This window comes from Lathyrus oleraceus, chromosome 6 (assembly GCF_024323335.1).
Source record: "Lathyrus oleraceus cultivar Zhongwan6 chromosome 6, CAAS_Psat_ZW6_1.0, whole genome shotgun sequence".
NCBI lineage: Eukaryota > Viridiplantae > Streptophyta > Magnoliopsida > Fabales > Fabaceae > Lathyrus > Lathyrus oleraceus.
The window spans coordinates 156,453,090-156,471,650 of NC_066584.1; the positions used below are offsets into that span (position 1 = coordinate 156,453,090).

The window sequence follows — 18,561 nt, forward strand, 5'->3', positions numbered from 1 at the left end:
CAAAAATATCAACTTTCTATCAAAAAATTATTTACACAAGAAAAAAAATCATTCTCGGTATATTTATGCTTTTGCCCTCACCCGGAACCATATGTGAGAAATTATGAACACTATAAAAAGGCGGTGAGAGAAATAAAAAAGTGAGGTTTTCATGTTTTTAGGATGTGAAAAAGTGATAGAGAAACTCTCTAATTATAGACCAAGGCGTGGGCGTAAATTTGGAAACAATCTATGGGCCTATGAACTCACCTAATCGACTAGGTGCCTTAAATAATCGATTATTGAGGTCTAAAATGATTTTTTTATATATATGGCTGTTATCAATCATTAAGATATTGTCACAATCGATTAAGCATCATTTAATCGATTAGGAAAAAGATCTAATCGATTAGACATTTAAAAGATTCTCCTAATCAATTGAGGACTCCCCTGATCAACTAGTTAGGCCCCAAAACGCTTTTTAGTGATTTAATTTAAAAAGTGAGAGGCTTATAAATGTTTTTAAAGTGTGTAATTTATCCATAATGTTTCTATCATGTTCTTGTGTCTTTACAAGACACTAGTCACTCAAATGGAGACGATCAAACGAGCTTTCATACTTTATCTCTTTGAAACACCTAAAACCAATGATGGTCTTTGAAACCCAAGTCTTCAATTGAGAGTCGTTGGACTATAATGACGACTTTAAATAAATGCCTTACTTGATTCAGGAGGATAGATTTATCAAACATCGTGTGCATCTTTGACCATTTGAGTTATATTAGCAGTTGTTTGTGTTATGCCCCAAAATTTTCCCTCCCTTTTCGCTTCTCATCTGACTTATGGCTTGAGAATCATTCATATTTCATTCATGTGCATCATTCATTCATGACTAACACTTGCTAACAGGCATCACAAATTCAAGGTTTATCGTTGGTAAAAACAAGGGCTTTGCTTGAAGATTATGGTATTGCACACCTTATGGGGTGAAACCTTAATTCTTGACTTTGGTCCTATGGGCTGAAACCCTAATACAAGACACTAGTCACTGAGACGGAGGCGCTCAAACGAGCTTTCCTACTTTCTCTCTTTCACACTCAGAATCTTTGACTTTAGCATTACGCAAAAACCTTAAGGCTTCTTGATGAGACTTGAGATATCTTCATGTTTAATACCATCATCTTAGAGTTTGAAATATTAAAACTAATTATGGTCATTGAAACCTAAGTCTTCAATTGAGAGTCGTTAGACTACAATGACGACTTTAAATAAATGCCTTACTTGTCAGGAGGATAACTTTATCAAACATCGTGTGCATCTTTGACCATTTGAGTTGTATTTTGCAGTTATTTGTGTTGTACCCCAAAATTTTCCCTCCCTTTTCGCTTCTCATATGACTTATGGCTTGAGACTCTTTCTTATTTCATTCATGTACATAATTCATTCATGATTAACACTTGCTAACAGGCATCATAGATTCAAGGTTTATGGTTGGTAAAAACAAGGGTTTTGCTTGAAGATTGTGGTATTGCGCACCTTATGGGTTGCAACCCTAATTCTTGACTTTGGTCCTATGAGCTGAAACCCTAATACAAGAAACTAGTCACTCAGACGGAGACGATCAAATGAGCTTTCATACTTTCTCTTTTTCACACTCAGAATCTTTGACTTTAGCATCACGCAAAAACCTTAAGGTTTCTTGATGAGACTTGGGATCATGTTAAATACCATCATCTTAGAGTTTGAAATGTTAAAATCAACGATGGTCATTGAAACCTAAGTCTTCAGTTGAGAGTCGTTGGACTACAATGACGACTTTAAATAAATGCGTTACTTGATTCGGGAGGATAGCTTTATCAAACATCGTGTGCATCTTTGACCATTTGAGCTGTATTTAGCAGTTGTTTGTGTTGTACCCCATGTAACACCCCGATAATAATATGGTAATTATTTAAATTAAGTTAATAATATATTTATTAATTTAATTAGATAATTGGATTATTATTATTATTATTTTGGAATTATTGAATTGTTATTATTATTGGAATAATAATTATTTGAAAATATATATAAGCTGGAATAAGTAAAAAGAGTTCATTTTGGAAAATAAGGTTTTCACGTGAAACTCAGAGAAGCGGCTGAAGAGGCAGAGCAAGAGGAAGAACCAGAGAGCAAAGGTTGGAGAAGAGAAGAGCTTGGAGCTCAAAGATTTGTCGGATTAACCAGGTAAGGGGGGTTTATCGTCGTTTAATGGGGATTATGGGTTAGCATGTAATGGGTAGTGATAAACCGTTGAATTGACCCTAATTGGGATTTGTTGAATGCTGAATAATTGTGTTGGATAAGTTGTGTTGAAAACTGAAATTAAACCCATAATTGTATGAGTCGTGTTTTCCCGAACGTATAGTTTTCTACGGAATTGGAATCGGAGGTCCGGAAGTCCTCTAACGGCGGAAAATGCGGAGAATTCTGCATTCTGCTTTGTGTTAGCGCAGGAACTGCTGTTTTGTCTGCGTTAACCGGTTAACCCAGGGTGTTAACCGGTTAACACTGTTACGAATTGAGAATTAGTGCTGTTTTGCCTGCGTTAACCGGTTAACCCAGGGCGTTAACCGGTTAACGCTGATAAGTTTTGGGCAGTAAGCGTGTTTTGCCTGCATTAACCGGTTAACCCAGGGCGTTAACCGGTTAACACTGTTGCAGTATGGAAAAATTGTTAATTTAAATGTTGTGTGCCTAATTGGTGGTTGCCTATATCAGTGTGTGATATGGTAGGGATTATTTCCCGCTGTTTTGAGCAGTATAGGTATTAGTAGAGTGTGCTAATACTGTGTTCAATTATTTGAGATGATATGATGTTTTGACAAATGTGTTGATGATGTATGATGATATGCATAATGTTGTGAATGTATATATTATGCATGTATTTGTGAATGGGCTGTTGTATGGCTTAGAGTGTGAGCATGTGTCCATTATGGATTGTTGTTGACGTTGCATTGCTAGATGATTAGCGTGCATAGCATAGCCTTGGGGCTGTAGCTAATTCCCATGGTGAGGAATTAGTGAGTGAATCATTGTGGATTTGTTGTTGATGTTTGCATGCTAGATGATTAGTGTGCATAGCATAGCCTTTGGGGTTGTAGCTAATTCCCATGGTGAGGAATTAGTGAGTGAGTCACTAGGTCTCAAATGAGTGGGACTAGTGAGCTTAGTAGCCGTATCTGGATTTGATCGGTGAGCTTGAACTATATGTTCAAGAATAGTCGGTACCGCATGTGTGGAGTCTCATTGCATAATGTATGTATGGCGTATAATATGAATGAATGTATTCCAATATTATACGTGTGGTTGTGTTGACATTGAGTATGAGTATGATTGAGTTGATGTTACCGTTGCTGAATGTGTAATCTGATTTGGGTGATGAAATGTGTTATTTACTTAACATGACATGATAATTTATAATGCTTATTATATCGATTGAGGAACTCACCCTTACAACTATTTTTCAGGTAACGAGCAATGAGTTGAGTAGAAGCTAATGCTTGGAGTCTAGTGTAGTCTCCTTAGTGGGTCGTGCTCTGATAGATGTAACATCGGGATGGGATGTTTTAACTTGTTTTAAATGTTTTATTGTTGGTTATGAACCATTTTACATGTAATGTTTTACATGATTGATGAGATTTCTATCCGTTGCGTTTTATGCAAATGCTTATGTTTTGAATTAATAAAAGAGCATGACCGTTATATTGGTGAATGGTGTGAAGTAACTGTGTGACACCCTTGATTGCATATTACTCTGATTGACACATTGTTATTTTAATTAAATAATTGGGGTATTTAGAAGGGTGTTACACCCCAAACTTTTTCCTCCCTTTTCGCTTATCATCTGAATTATGGCTTGAGACTCATTCATATTTCATTCATGTGCATCATTCATTCATGATTAACACTTGCTAATAGGCATCATAGATTCAAGGTTTATGGTTGGTAAAAACAAGGGCTTTGCTTGAAGATTATGGTATTGCACACCTTATGGGCTAAAAACCTAATTCTTGACTTTGCTCCTATGGGATCTTGTGTTTGACCTTCTGTGTAATTAACCCGACTTCTGAACCTTAATTGTGGATCCATGGTTTCAGGTGTTGCCTGTGGAGCTTTGGGCTTTGTTTGAAACCCTAATCAAGGATAATTGGTATTCATGTGGTTTGCTGGTTTGGCTTTCGGATCTATGGTTCATCAAAACCCTAGTCCTTGGCTTTGAGGTTTAATAACCCTATGGTTTGCATTGAGGTAGTGGAAACCCTGGTTGTGGTTCATGGCATTGATGCACTACTTGAGTTGACTTCTCACCTAGCTTGAGATTCTTGATTCATACATAGCTTTGAAATTTGACCTAGTAAACCCTCATTCACGGTGTTGTATGATTGAGTCAAGGCATGTTTGCATTCATGTTTCATTGACCTCATGGTATCATGATCCATTTGATCAGAGTCTTATTTCATTCCCACTTCATCCATTATTTTCATGGTTTTATTAAAATGTAAATATTTATTCATGCTTTGATTTATAATCTCATTGATACAAATTCATTGTCCATTTGATCAAGTCATTCCATGACCCATTAATTCCATTTCATTCATTCATTCAAACATGTTCAAAAGTGAATTGAAAGCTTTTGTTTCAAGTTGATTTCATATTGAACAAGAAAGAAGGCCAAGCCATTATGCCTCACACATGATCCCATGCATCAAAAATAAGGAAAAAACCATTTTTACGTGATGGTAATCGATTACCATGTTTTGGGTAATCGGTTACCCCTGCTTCCAATAGCCAAAAAACCATTTTTTTCATGATGGTAATCGATTACCATGTTTTGGGTAATCGATTACCCTGCTTCTAGTAGCCACAAAACCTTTATGCATGATGGTAATCAATTACCATGTCTTGGGTAATCGATTACACCTGGGACAGTGAGCCAAAATACTGCAGTTTTCAGCAGTAATGCAATTTCCTTTGCACTCCAAACCAGTCCCAATGATTGCATCAATACACATTGAAACCTTTACATAATTATGAAACTACCAACCATATCATTCATGCATTGAACCAAGCTCCTAACACTTCAATTCACCAAACTTCTCAACATTTGTGAGTTACTCAAAACAGTCCCAAGCTAACTCCAAACCATATCAACTAACTCCAAGCCTCATTTAACTAATTCCAAGCCTCACAAAACTAACTCCGAACCTCCATTTAATCCAAACCTATAACCTATATAAACACATAACTCTAATTATATAAGGGGGATCTCAGAAATTGATCATTATCTCAAAATCACTCATTGGAAATTCAACCTTCACTCTCTCACTTCATCTTCCCCAATTCCTCTCCCTACACCAAAGGTCAAATCACCGTTGGAACAAGCTTCATATTGAAGTTTGTTATCAATTGAGCCAAACCTCTTGCATTCAACATTATTCCTACATTCACATAATCAACATCAACAACAACAATTCAATTTAGAATTTTCCAGAGTCGATTCTTGAAGAGGAAGAGTTCATAGTAGAAGTAGAAGATTAAAGGTTCGAAGTAGCATACCTCTGGTTTTCACTTCATCTTATTCATATCCAACACCAAATTTGAAGAACAAAGCTTCGTTCTTGCAGGTCGGTGAATTTTTATCCTTGCTTGTTTGCTGAATTTTTGATACCATAATGTAGCTTATATAATGGAGGATCAAAACCCCAAGGTTTGGTGGTTTGATTCTCCTCCATCCCCATTTAATTTCATATTTTATGCTTAGGCTTCTTGACTTTAATGTCTCAATTTTCAGAATTGATTGACTTATAGTTAGAATAAATAATAGATTATGATAGAATAGGTTGGAAGGAGTAGGAAAATAGTGTTTTTTGTTGATTCCGGTCAACTTCGCCACCTCCGGCGTGGTGGTGCCGGAGCTCTGGTGGTGGTTCCTTTTTGACATAAATTGGAAGATGATGTGTAGAGAAGATAAAATGAGTTGCTTAATTTTTACATTCCCCTTTGCAAATTCTGTTGGGCTTAGCCATTAAGCCCAATATTTTTCCTTCCACACCCTTGTTTCATTATATGCTAGCCATATTGGATCCAACAACATTTCCTTGTGTCTGGGCTTATTCTGTTGGGCCCAAAGCCCTTATTGCTGAATTATGCACTCTATGTTCAGGTTCTGCACTTCTTTCCTTGGGCTTGTTTATGATATTAGGATTATTAGATTAGAATTTTTAGAATTTTTGAGCTTGTATTAGTAATAGAATTTTAAGAAACGTTGATGATTAGTTTTAATTAGATTTTTAGGAAATTAGAACTAATTAGATTTAATTGATCTTTATTAGGATTTTCATGATTATGATTTAATTCAATATCAATATTATTGTGAAATGACCATTTTTCCCTTAAGGCTCAAAATCCTGATTTTTGCATGCTCCCTTAGTTTAGGACTTTTAATTAGAAATATTTGATTTTATCTTAGTTATTTAATCCATTAGGTTTACATTATACCTAGTTTCAACTATCATTCAAACCCACTGATTTAGTGTTGACCAAAGGACATTTTGGTTAATAAAATCCTCTGTAATTGTGATGTAAGTCCCAAGCCTATTTCAAGTGATCAAAAGACCCTTGATCACTTGATATGGCAAGTTCATTGCGCTCAAGCTATTATGGATACACTGAATCGTAGGAGCTAAAGACCTCAAGGTTCAAATGCAAGATCAAGACTTCAAGTCAACATCAATCAAGCATAGCTAGCAAAGTGGACTACTTCTCAAGCACCGCAAAGGTCAACACTTGGTGATCATAATTCAAAATGTGTGGCACTAGCCTTAAGCAATAGAAAAGGAATGAGAGTGGAGAATTCTTATCCTTATTTTGAATATCTTTAGGTAAGGGACGCTTGACCCAGTTTCTCATTGTATTCACCTATATTCCTAGACTTTAGCATAATTTAAATTATGTTATTTTCAAGTCTTCTTCTACAACAAGTAACACTACATCAATAAGATCAACACGCAGGATCTCTTGTCAGTAACTTGTTAATTTTGATTCGAGTTGCACGCTATGAGCCTTAAGAAATAAAGAATGATAAGAGTGGAGAATTCATATCCTTGTCTAGAATATCCTTGGGCACGGGACACTTAACCCAATTGCTCAAGGTATTTGCCTTTGTTCATAGACTTTAGTGTAATTTGAATCATACAATTGACAAGTCTTCTTATTCAAACAAGTATCAAGCTTTCAACACTTCAATGATGGGGCATCTTTTTCTATTGGAAACTTGTGGTTGTACACCCTCATTTGATTCAGTTCTTTGCTGTGAGAGTTATAGACTCTGGCATATGTTTCCCTTTGCTTTGTAAGGTGATAAACCTTGGCACTTGTTCTTTTCCTTGAGGGTCATGGACTCTGGCATATGTTTCTCTTTGCCTTGTAAGGTGATAAACCTTAGCTATTCGATTCATTTCTTTTCCTTGAGGGTCATGGACTCTGGCATATGTTTCTTGATCGGAAAAATAACAAGTGCACTATTTTGCCTGTTATAGTAATAAAGGGGAAATTCCCCAAATGTCGATCTCAAGGACTGCAAGTCAATATCGAGTTCAAATTATCGTTCAATTAAACAAAAAATAATGTTTAGGGTTTTAGATTCAGATATAAAAATAAAGGCAAAAGAAAATAATACTGTAAAAATAAGAGTTTGCAAGGGAAAAGGAACAATGCCAAGGAAGGTGTATAATTTGTCTCTGTAACAACTCTGAGTCACTATTGCATCAACAAATATCAATTACTATCAATTCTCAAGGGTATTTTCTCCAAAGTCCTTGGTGAAAAAACCTTTAATCATTCTACCCTAATTTCTATGTCCATAGGAAATTATGATGAAGTTAAGCCTTATTATATCAAGAATGCTTTGATTCATACAGGGTATCCCTAGTCCTAGGTAATATCTACTGCATAGTAATCTTATGAAAACCTTACCAATGGCGGTCCAGCCTAATTGATAACCATACAACAATCTCGATTGGTCCGAAAGAGAAAGCATTAAGCACATCAAAAGATTACCGTAAAAACAATATTATAAATGCAATCGTAAACTCAAAGTCATTACAAATCTAAATCAGGGACACCCCCTAGAATTGGGGGGTTTAGCTACTCATATTATTCAAAATATATTCAAGATAAAAAATACACATTACAAGTAATTGGATGACTTGGATCTTCAATCGCTTCCGCTCATGAAAATCTTCCACTCTCTGAATTCCTTAATCTCTATAATCCTTGATCCTCTGATAATTCTGTGTTATCCTCGTTCCAAGATATATTTTTTTCTTATAGAAACTCTACTAACATAGTGAAAAATCCTTTGGCAAAAGGTGGAAATCTCCAACACGTCCCTACAGCTCAAGCCCGAAAACTGGAAAAATGTGCGCCTGGGCTGACACGGGTGGCCGTGTCAGCTCTCTGCCTTTCCTGACACACCCCAGGTGCACCAACACACCCCAGATGACCTGACATTGGTCGTGTCAGCTAACACGGGTGGTCGTGTCAGGCCCTTATCTTGGTCCTTCCTGGGTTGAGTTGCCTTCTTCCTGACACAGCCTGTGTCAGGTGACACGGGTGGCCGTGTCAGGCCTCCTGTGTTGAGAATTCTTCTTTCCCCGATTGCTGGAACTTCTTACTGTCTTGCCTCGAATCCCTTGGATCTTCTACCTGGTCCTGGAGGACATAAACACAGACAACCAACACATAAAATCGCGAAAACATAAAATAAAACTGGCAATTAATAAAAATGCTTAAATAACTTACGAAAATGAAAATTAACTTTAAAGGTACCATAATGCATACACTGTGTCCCAAAATACTCGGTTTCTTGTCGGATAAGCAACGAAAACATAGTGAAAATGGTGACCGATCACAACCCCAAACTTAGCTCATTGCTTGTCCTCAAGTAATGTCTTATATGACAAAGTGTGTCACTTCCCAAATTACATTCTTACCATCATACTGTTGAGATCTTTCGCCAATGTGTTCACTCTCCCTTTCATAGTCCCTGCTTTTCCTAATGAGTTTTCCACCGCACCTCCACATTGAGGTACCTCTTCACCTGTCAGCTTATATCACACTCTCACCAAGTCTTTCTGGGTTAAAGTGTTTTCACCCATAATTCAGAATATGCAATATCAACTCATAAGTTTGAATAGTTTCTCCTTTCATATCAACTACACACAACACACACTTTTTGAGGTCTTTTGGGTTGTAGCGGGGCTTGGGTTATGGTGTGGTAAATACAAGCAAAAGGAAAAACAAGTGGTTTTGGGTTCAGAGCCAATGTCATTATTCTTTTCTTTGTGTTTGTTCATTTTAACTTTTTTTCTTTTTCAATTGCTCAGTTTTTTCTTTGATATTCTCTTTTTTTTTTTCAACTGAGTGTTCTTCCTTCGTTAAGTGCTTTTTTCGAACCATCGACTATATTTTATTTTCTTTTTTTCTCGATGGTCGTTTTTCTTATGGGGTTTACCCCAAACATAGAATTTTAACACAACTTAATGACATCACATTGACTCCGAACAGGGTAAGGAAGTATTTGGGTCGCAGGTTACATTTGTGTGGTTATAAAAACAAAGGGTACAGGCTCAAATGGGGTTAACAAAGGATAAAATTAACGGGATGGCTAGAAAGGCTCAGGGCTATATTCAAACAACGTGCCTCAGTGTGTGTATATATGTAGTGAAATTCCCAAAGAACCTACGTAAAGTCAGAGTGATAAAGATATACGTGAATATCGTTCATGATGATAAATGTGTTTGGATTTTTATGCACTCACCATGTTAGGTAAAGCTTGACAGCATCCACAGTACTTCGAGTATGGTGCGACTTCTTACTCAAATCGGAATGCATAGGGAACTTACGTTAGTTGAGATTTAGAAGTTGCATCCGATCTTTTCTTCAGCAATATCAACTTTTTGGGAAAATCCTTCACAACAAGCAATAGTAAGTGGAGTGATCATTTCATCCACTACCGCTAGTGGTCATCACCTAATCCAACAATAATACCAAGAACCTGAAATACATCCAACACATAGTACCCAACAGTAAAAACAAACTATATGCAAAATAGTAACAATGGGGAAATAATAAAAAATAAACAAAATAAATAGAAAAATAAAACCTCCCCCCACACCTGAACTAAACATTGACCCCAATGTTTTAGAACAAGGTAGAAGGAGGGGAACTCACAGCTCCTTACTGAGAAGGCGGGGGCGGAAAATGCAACATCAACTATTGCATCATTAGGTTCATATCATCTAACACCGCCCCTTGTCGAGCCTGCTCGATGCGCTGTCTTGATTGCTCGATTCTCAAGTCGCCGAACTCGGTTTGTACCCATGCCCACTGGTCGTGATTCATGGATGATGACCTAACACCTTCATGGAATGGCTCATGAGGCGGGGGTACAAACTGCTCTTGAGGCTACTCCTCTTCGTTTCTCTCTTCACCTGCAACCTGTTCACCTACAGCCTATTCACCTGCAACAAGATTCTCAGCTTTGTAGCCTTTATTTGTATCGGGGTCAACACTCACATATAACCAATTTGCACAATCAGTAATACTTACTCTGTCCGGATCATGAAGTGCAATAGTAAACCTCTTATGAATCAGAACAAAATAGTAATTATGTGCAACAGAAATCATACCTTGTTGGATAAGAGCTGCTATATCTATTTTGGTCTTACCTGCCACCGGGGTGTCTTCAAGCAAAACCGTATGATACCCGAAATGTTTAGCAATCTGGGTAATCATGCCTCTAACAAAAATACCCTCGGAGTCTGCCCGACCAACTCTCCCCAAGTAATCAACTGCAAAGGCAACAACATTGATGGCCTGATTTTGCACCATCGAGTAAATGAAGAATAACTCCCACTGAGTTGCCACACCCATGCTATCACCCTGTCCGAACAGAGTGTATGCCAGACCTTTCTGTGGATAGCGAAAACATGGATTCTGGATGCCAGAGGACTTTTCACCTTTTGAGGTGTAATCAATCCTCCTAGTAATGGAAATCCATAAATATTTTAGAGAAAACCCATCAGGGACCGCACCTGGTCCGTACAGTGGGAGTCGGAGAATACCAACCAACTCCTAAACAGAAAGTTCATGATAGTTATTAAAAAGGCAAAAACGTAGAGTACCAAAGTAGTACCTTGTCGTGTTAATCCACCACTTTTCCATTTGGAATTCGAGTGTGCTCAAGAATTCAAGTGTGATACGCTCATAGGTTGACGCTTCGAGGCTCATGAATTCCAACATCCCCAGTGTACGCGGCGGGATTTCTGAGTGCATGATATTGGATTATCCGGACTCAAATTAAAATCGCTAAAGTAAGAGTCGCCACCGAACTTTATTATATCCAAAGAAGACATGGAAAGGGAAAATATCAATAAAACCCTAAGAAAGATATCTAGTTAAGCAAGTCGGTTATGCGAAGGGAATGTGTTAGGCACCCTTAGCATCCTTGGTACTCCAAGGGAACCATTGATCATATATTGTTTGCCTTATTATGGGTTTTTTAAAAGAGGGGTGAGTGAGCTAAAAAGAATAAGAAAAAAAGGAAATGGTTAGGTTGCATTTTTTATCATGCTTGCAAAGATTTGTGTGAACATCTCATGCCTACGTACCCCCCAAGTGCAATGAGGGACCAAAGCTTCGTAGTTCACCTAAAATGTTATTTTTGTTTGTTTTGGTTGATTTTATTAGAGCAAGTGATAATAGGCCTTATCATTTAAGAGAATGTCCATTATACATCATTTTTGTTCTTGTTTGCTCTTTTTGTGGTCCACCCTTGTGGTCGGTTAATTGCAAGGCTAAAAAGACACTCGACTTACAACATTGGTTAGGGGCTTGGTATATGAACCAAGTAAATGCGGGGGTTAAAAGTAACATGAATTTTGTGTTTTTTTTATCTTTGATTAGGTTAAAGCATTTATTAGGTGTTTTACAAAGTGTTTTGACATGCAAATAGGGTGGTTTACTAAGTTATGGACAAAGGATGGTGAAAAGTTTTTCATGCAAGAAAGTAACTTTAGTTTTGAATGGTTGATTTTAGGTTGATTTTAGTTTTAAGGAATTAAAGCATACTACCTCTAACCTACCCCTCATGCAAAGTCCCAAACCCCTATCTAATCATAGTATCCATAGTATCCTTATTACATCCATTTCAAAAGCAAGAAAGATAAATTAGTCCTAAGGTGATATTTCCATTTCACACATGGAATCTCAAAGACAAATAAAAGGAAAACTGGGAGCAAATGAATGAAGAGGTAAGGCAACTCTTGGGCTCTTGCTGGTGTCACTTGATTTGGATTGGCTCTTCCTCTTTGTAATTTTCTTTTTCAACATGTAGAAAAAAACAAGAAAGGGGGGGTTGAATTGTTTTCACAGACAATAAAAACTTTTGGAGTTTCTACGCACACAATTTAAGGATAAACAACATAGAAGTTATCCTGGTTCGCTTGAAATTCAAAGCTACTCCAGTCCACCCTACCAAGGTGATTTCTCCTTCAAAAAGGACTTAATCCACTAATCTTGAAAGATTACAACAATGTCTAAGAGTACAAAGATCTCTTAGCCCTCTCAAGTCTACCGACTTCACAAGTCACTTTAGGAATTTAACAACAGATGTTATAGAATTACAAGAAGGTGTTTGGTGCTTCTAGGTAAGCAAAATGAACATAGTAAGAACAATTGAGTCTCACACTAAGAGCGAAAATTCGTGTGAGTATGTGGAGCAAGAATTAGTGAATATTTGAATTTTGATGAGCAGAATTCTTGTTGAATAATTTTGTATCATGGTATGATGATGGTTGGACATTCTTATAGTGCTTGGAGATGATATTGTTGGATGAAGCATTGATGCTGATATCTTGCCAATGATGAAACTTAATTGTCATTAAGTTTATTGTCCTTTTCATAGCAGGTTTATGAGAGTACTTAATTTTCTTCATATATAGATTTATACCATTTTAGAATACTTCGTTGTTAAGTCTTGATCTGATTTGATTGGTGACAATCAGAGTGCATGGAATTCAGATACTTCACTCAGATCTTGTATTCTTCAGATAGTTGCCTGATGTTTCCATTAGAAGCTCTTGATTAATCTTTGACTTTGCGTTCCTTAGATGTAGTGATCCTTAGAGACTTCAGATGAGGGATCTTTCAAATTCAGAAAGCCATAGTCTTTAGTCGTCAGAGCAAACACTATTAGCTTTCAGTTTAGCTGTTCTGGACTTGCTTAACGCTTAGAGTTTGTTTCATCATATGCGTTTAACATTAGAGCCCTGTACACTTAGAGAATTTTATCAGGGTACCAAAATGTTTTATCCTTTGTTATCATCAAAACTTAAGGATAAATTACAGAACCAAAATCTTGTTCTAACACACTCTTGAATGTAACAAGAAGAGAAACAATGCTAATGCAATGACTTAACAAATTTTAAACTATAACATAACATCAAAATTGTTAGTAAACTTCAAAAGATGAAATGGAGAAGTGTGAGTCCAGAATGACATATAGTTTTTTGGATATTTTTCTCATGTAAGGAAAAACACATTTGAACATGATTATCAAGACAAGTTACAAATGGGATGTAAACTAAACATGATTTCTACATAAAATTAAATGAAAATGGGACAAGGTCCAAATGCAAAAACACTTAACATATGAAATGACACATAGTGAGGTCAGAATCAAATGCAATTGAAACACATCATTAATCATGCAAGTTGACAAGATGGGAATCAAAACAAGGCATGCTAGCAAGGTATAAACCCTAATCTACAACATGCTTGAAAATTGAACCAAAAGTGCAAGATATAAACATGGCATAAAAAACATTTGGGAAGATGAAACAAAATGATATGGCCAATCAATAATGTTCATGGATTGCATTTATGATAAGTATCAAGCAAGTTATGGTGCTAATCATACAATGTATGACTTAAACATGTCAAAACTAGGTCAAATCAAACATGAAATTGAATGAAAATGAAAAGGACCAAAAAATGCAAAGTGGACAGAAGCAAACATGTTCCAAAATGTCATACCAATATCAATATGGAAGCACAAGTCAAGCATCAAGATTAGAGGTCCATTCTCAAGACAAAAAATATGCATAAACATCAAAATCAATAACTCTTGAAGATCACTTGAATGGTTGACTTTAGAGCATTGGTTCTCCCTCCACAAGTCACTATTCTGCTTGTTTCAAGTTGTCACACCTCCACCACACTTCAGAGAACCTTGTTGAGCCAAAGAAAAAGCTTGAGGTGCTTGAGTTTTGAAAACCGATTCAAAGTTCAAAGGTTCAAATGAGAAATTTGTAGAGGTTTAATGGTTATCCAAGCTTAGAAATGCCAGTGCAGTAGCCTCTATTTATAGAGGGGAAAGGTATTGGTCGATTGCTGAATAATTCCAATTAGGTTAGAGGGTAAAATGGAGTTTTGTATAATCTTGTAAACCATGTTTTGGTGAGGTGGCCTTTGTACCTTGCTAAAGGCATATGTAGACACATTATACACTCCACCATTCTGTTTTGAATCCAAAATCATGGCCAACTCTCACTGTCCTTGCATTTTGGGTGACTTGCTTCCAAAAAGGTGAAAATGCAAAATTGAAGAATATGAGACTTAGGCATGGTGCAGGTCGTGGATAAGTGCAAACAGCAAATGCAAATGGGCCTTTCATGATCTGTTTAAGGTCTAGTTGGAGCAAGGGAGATTGGTTTGGGAGAAAAATGTTTGTGGCCAAAATCTCATTATGGCTCGGGTTTGAAGACAAGTCATGGTTTGAGCCCTCAACCATGGCATATCTTGATGCACACACACCACATAATTGGTATATAATGGAATGACACAAAAAATTGAGCTCAAAAGTGTGTAATTTAGAAAATGGATATGTGACATAAATGGATAACTTGAAATGCAAGGTATGTCATACCCCAAAATTCACCCTACCCTTCACAAGTTCATCTAGGTCGCTAACCCTAAGCATTTGCATCTCCTGATAAGCATTCATCTCATCCACATATCCATTGTATCACAACGCATTTCACCTGCATTTGGAAAAACACAAAATCATGGATTCAAAGGTTTTTATCACATAAGGCTTGGAATGGAGGTTGAGCCTCGAGGCTAGGGTTCATGTGATGGACATGATTTTGTTAGAGCACTTCATATTGATTATATTCATCATGAGCATAGCTTGGAACCCTAGTTGTCGAGTGCAGTTAATTTGAGGATTCATCTTATTCATCTGGTCCATTACGATTGGTTCATTGGCCTAAATAATATTCAGGGTCCTGGTTCATTGATTAGGATTCATTCAGAGCTTCATATGTTCATGATCTTTTGCTTGATTGGTGTTCATTGGTTCAAGATCAGTTCAACAACACATATCTCGTTTGGTTCAAAGGCATTGTGGTCCACGTCCATTTATCCATAAGAAAATGCACTTTTTTACCCAAGTTAACATTTGGTCAACTGTTGACTTTTTGGTCAACCAGTTGACCAAAGTCAACCATCTAGCTTAAGTCCACTTCTTAATCATTTTCATAAATCACCTTAAACCAATGCCATTTTTACCTTTTAATTGACAATCATGTTCATGTTCAATCTAAACCAATTCAAAACCAAAGTCATCTTTCACCTTTTAAATCATGAATCACTTTCCATTTCAAACCATAACCCATGACTCTCTTTTACATCAATAACCTTACATATTACATTTACCATTCCCCTTACAAAGTTACAACCATGTTCTACATTTTCACAAAACCATACATACATATTCCAAATTACACCATTTCAATAGCATTCTCATACATAATCATAAATCTTGGTTCATTGACACAAGTTATAACCATTAAGTTCAATTACAGACATAGTTACTACATTCAAAATTTGAAATTAATTCAATTTTAACTTGTGTCAAATAATTCATTCCATTTCGATTTACAGAGTTGAAGACATACTAGAGTTGTGATCTTTCGCCTGCGAGCTGGGTTTCGCCGGCTTGGTATCCAATATATAGAATACCTATCGGTCCAACACTGCAGAGCCTGAATGCCTGCTTTCTGACTTACCTTTCCTTGTCAACAGTTTTACAGGGTTCAAATACAGAACCGCTTAACATCCATTATTCAAGAGAGAGTGGACATCCATAGCATGCTATCAAACCCCCCAATAATTAACGGGTTTGTGGAGATACTTTTCAATTCTGTTGAGCCCCAGGTCCTACAGGCAGCAGTTTTTCTCCTGGCCGAGATGGGGTCTAGAGACAATGTTGTTATTCAGACTCTCACATGTGTGGATACCGATGTTGAATGTATAGTGGCCCTTTTCAAGAAAGGGTTGACAGAGGTTGTTGTGCTATCGTATGTCCTAAACCCTTCCACTGTGACTCTTTCCGAGATGGCCATAGTGGAGTCCCTCATAGCAGTTTTCAATAGGAAAGAGGAAGACTTAGTTAAGATGTGTTTAAGTCCCAAAACCGCTGCTTCGAAAATCCTCTACAACCATCTCAAAGACGGCAACCGTTAGCGAAATGGAGACCTCCTCCAGCTGGCCAAGAATCGCTAGCGGAAAACCAACCGAAAACCGAGACAAAAAAAACTGTTACAACGGAAATAAATCTCCATCCAACCAACCAATTCCGAACCGGAAAACCTGAACCCTTCACAACCAATTGAAGGAACCTGCATAATTTCAAAAGAAAAGCAACAGTCAAAACAAAATTTGGTATAAAATCAAAACCGAATTCTAACTTCCCCTCACTGAAACTCTAACAGAATGTCCAACCGTCTAACAAACCTCTTCAACCGTCCTAACTCCCTAACCACCAACGGATAGCAGAACTGCAATTACCTAATAGAATATATAACAAATAACCTTCAATCAACAAGTTTTCTCCAACCAGCTTTCATTCATAAAAATTGCACCATCTTCACCCTCATATAAACTTAACCAACTCTTCACTTCTTTACCATCTTCTTCGTCCTCACTTCACCTTTTCATTCTACCCCTCAACACCTTCACCCTCTCTATCATCTTCACCATCATTCAACAGGCTTTCACTTCCTCAACCAAAACATTCAATCAACAACCGAGAACCATTCTTAACCTCACCAATCTCCCTCGTACAAACTAGAAAAAACTCCTCTAACAGATAACAGAATCACAAGAAGAAAATCACGAAAACAGAAAGAAAATAGAAAATGCAGAAGAGGAAAAGGAGGCATACCTGTTCACGCGCGCGAATCCAAACTAACCGTCTTTAGCGTCAACTCAATCCACAACGCAACATTCTCCATCTCGGAACCACAACGACAATACACAACGCATCGACAATGACGACCTAAGCAGGGATAAAAGCGGCGACATTGAATTTCTCGTATAGCTTCTCAATCGATAGTGTATCACCAACTTCAGTCTTTGCTGTAATGCGATTCAACATGCGACAACGTCGACGAACGAATTAACAACGGACAAATCACGCCTCTGAGTCATCACGTCAAAATCGTCCGGTGAGTTTTCTCCCGTCGTCTTCGTCCGTCCATGCGTGTTTTTGATTTCGGATTCGATTCAATGATGATGATCGGCCGCGAGTTCCATTGAGTCTTCTTGATTCTTCACGAAAGAAGAATTTTGTTTTGATATTTCACCGTATTCACAACCGTTGGTGCGAAATCGATCTGAGTTTGGATCCCGAGTTCTTGCGAGTGAGGGTGTTGTGTCGTGAAGAAGCGTCTGCATTTGGCCTAGAATTTTCGAAGTGAAGGGATGGGATTCTGGTTCGTGTTCTTGGTACCCTGCGTGTTTAGACGTAGATTCAACGGGTCAAGGTGTATGGAACCCGGTTTTGGCTTTTTTTAGGGGGAAGCTTGGGCCTTTGGCCGAAGCATTTTTATTTTCATTATCCACTACACCCCCGATTGCTTAACCCCCCAGGCCCATGTTCTTGCTAATCCCATTAAGCTTCGATTAATCCGTACTTAATTATTTTTAATTCCAATCTTTTTGTTAATCTTGGTGCTGGTTGGTTAATTTAATTGATTTAGGTTAGTCATTGATTTTAGATATTAGGAATTAGCAATTTCGATTAATTAGTTAATCCATAGTTAGAATTGATTAGTTCATTAGGATTAATTAGGTAATTAAATTAGAAATTAGGTTCTAGTCAATTTTTTTAATTAGACTTAATTCCTGATTTTTCCAGAATTGATTTCATTGTTAATCATGTCATGATTAGTATATCTTACCATTAGCTTTTGGTTAGTCCATCTTTTGTTTATTTTAATTCAAGATTTGTTAAGATAGTTAGATATTGATTTTACCATGATTAAATTTTAGTCTAAATTTCCACTCCATTCGATTTGTATAATCATGGTCATTAGATTCAATTCTTGATTTTGGACTGTGAATGTCATATTCGATTGATTTTGATCCTAATGCATGTTTAGGTAGATTTTAATTTTTAGAATTAATAGTCAC

General features: G+C 37.0%; 1 long non-coding RNA gene across 1 annotated transcript; it reads right to left on the minus strand.

The window, feature by feature from the left end:
• Positions 1-15,694: 15,694 nt before the first annotated feature.
• On the minus strand, positions 15,695-18,093 carry LOC127096613 (uncharacterized). Its single transcript, XR_007792749.1, has 2 exons — positions 17,312-18,093; positions 15,695-16,766 (listed from the first exon to the last, which is right to left on the minus strand). It is a non-coding gene; the product is annotated as an uncharacterized LOC127096613 (long non-coding RNA).
• Between the last annotated feature and the right edge of the window lie 468 nt (positions 18,094-18,561).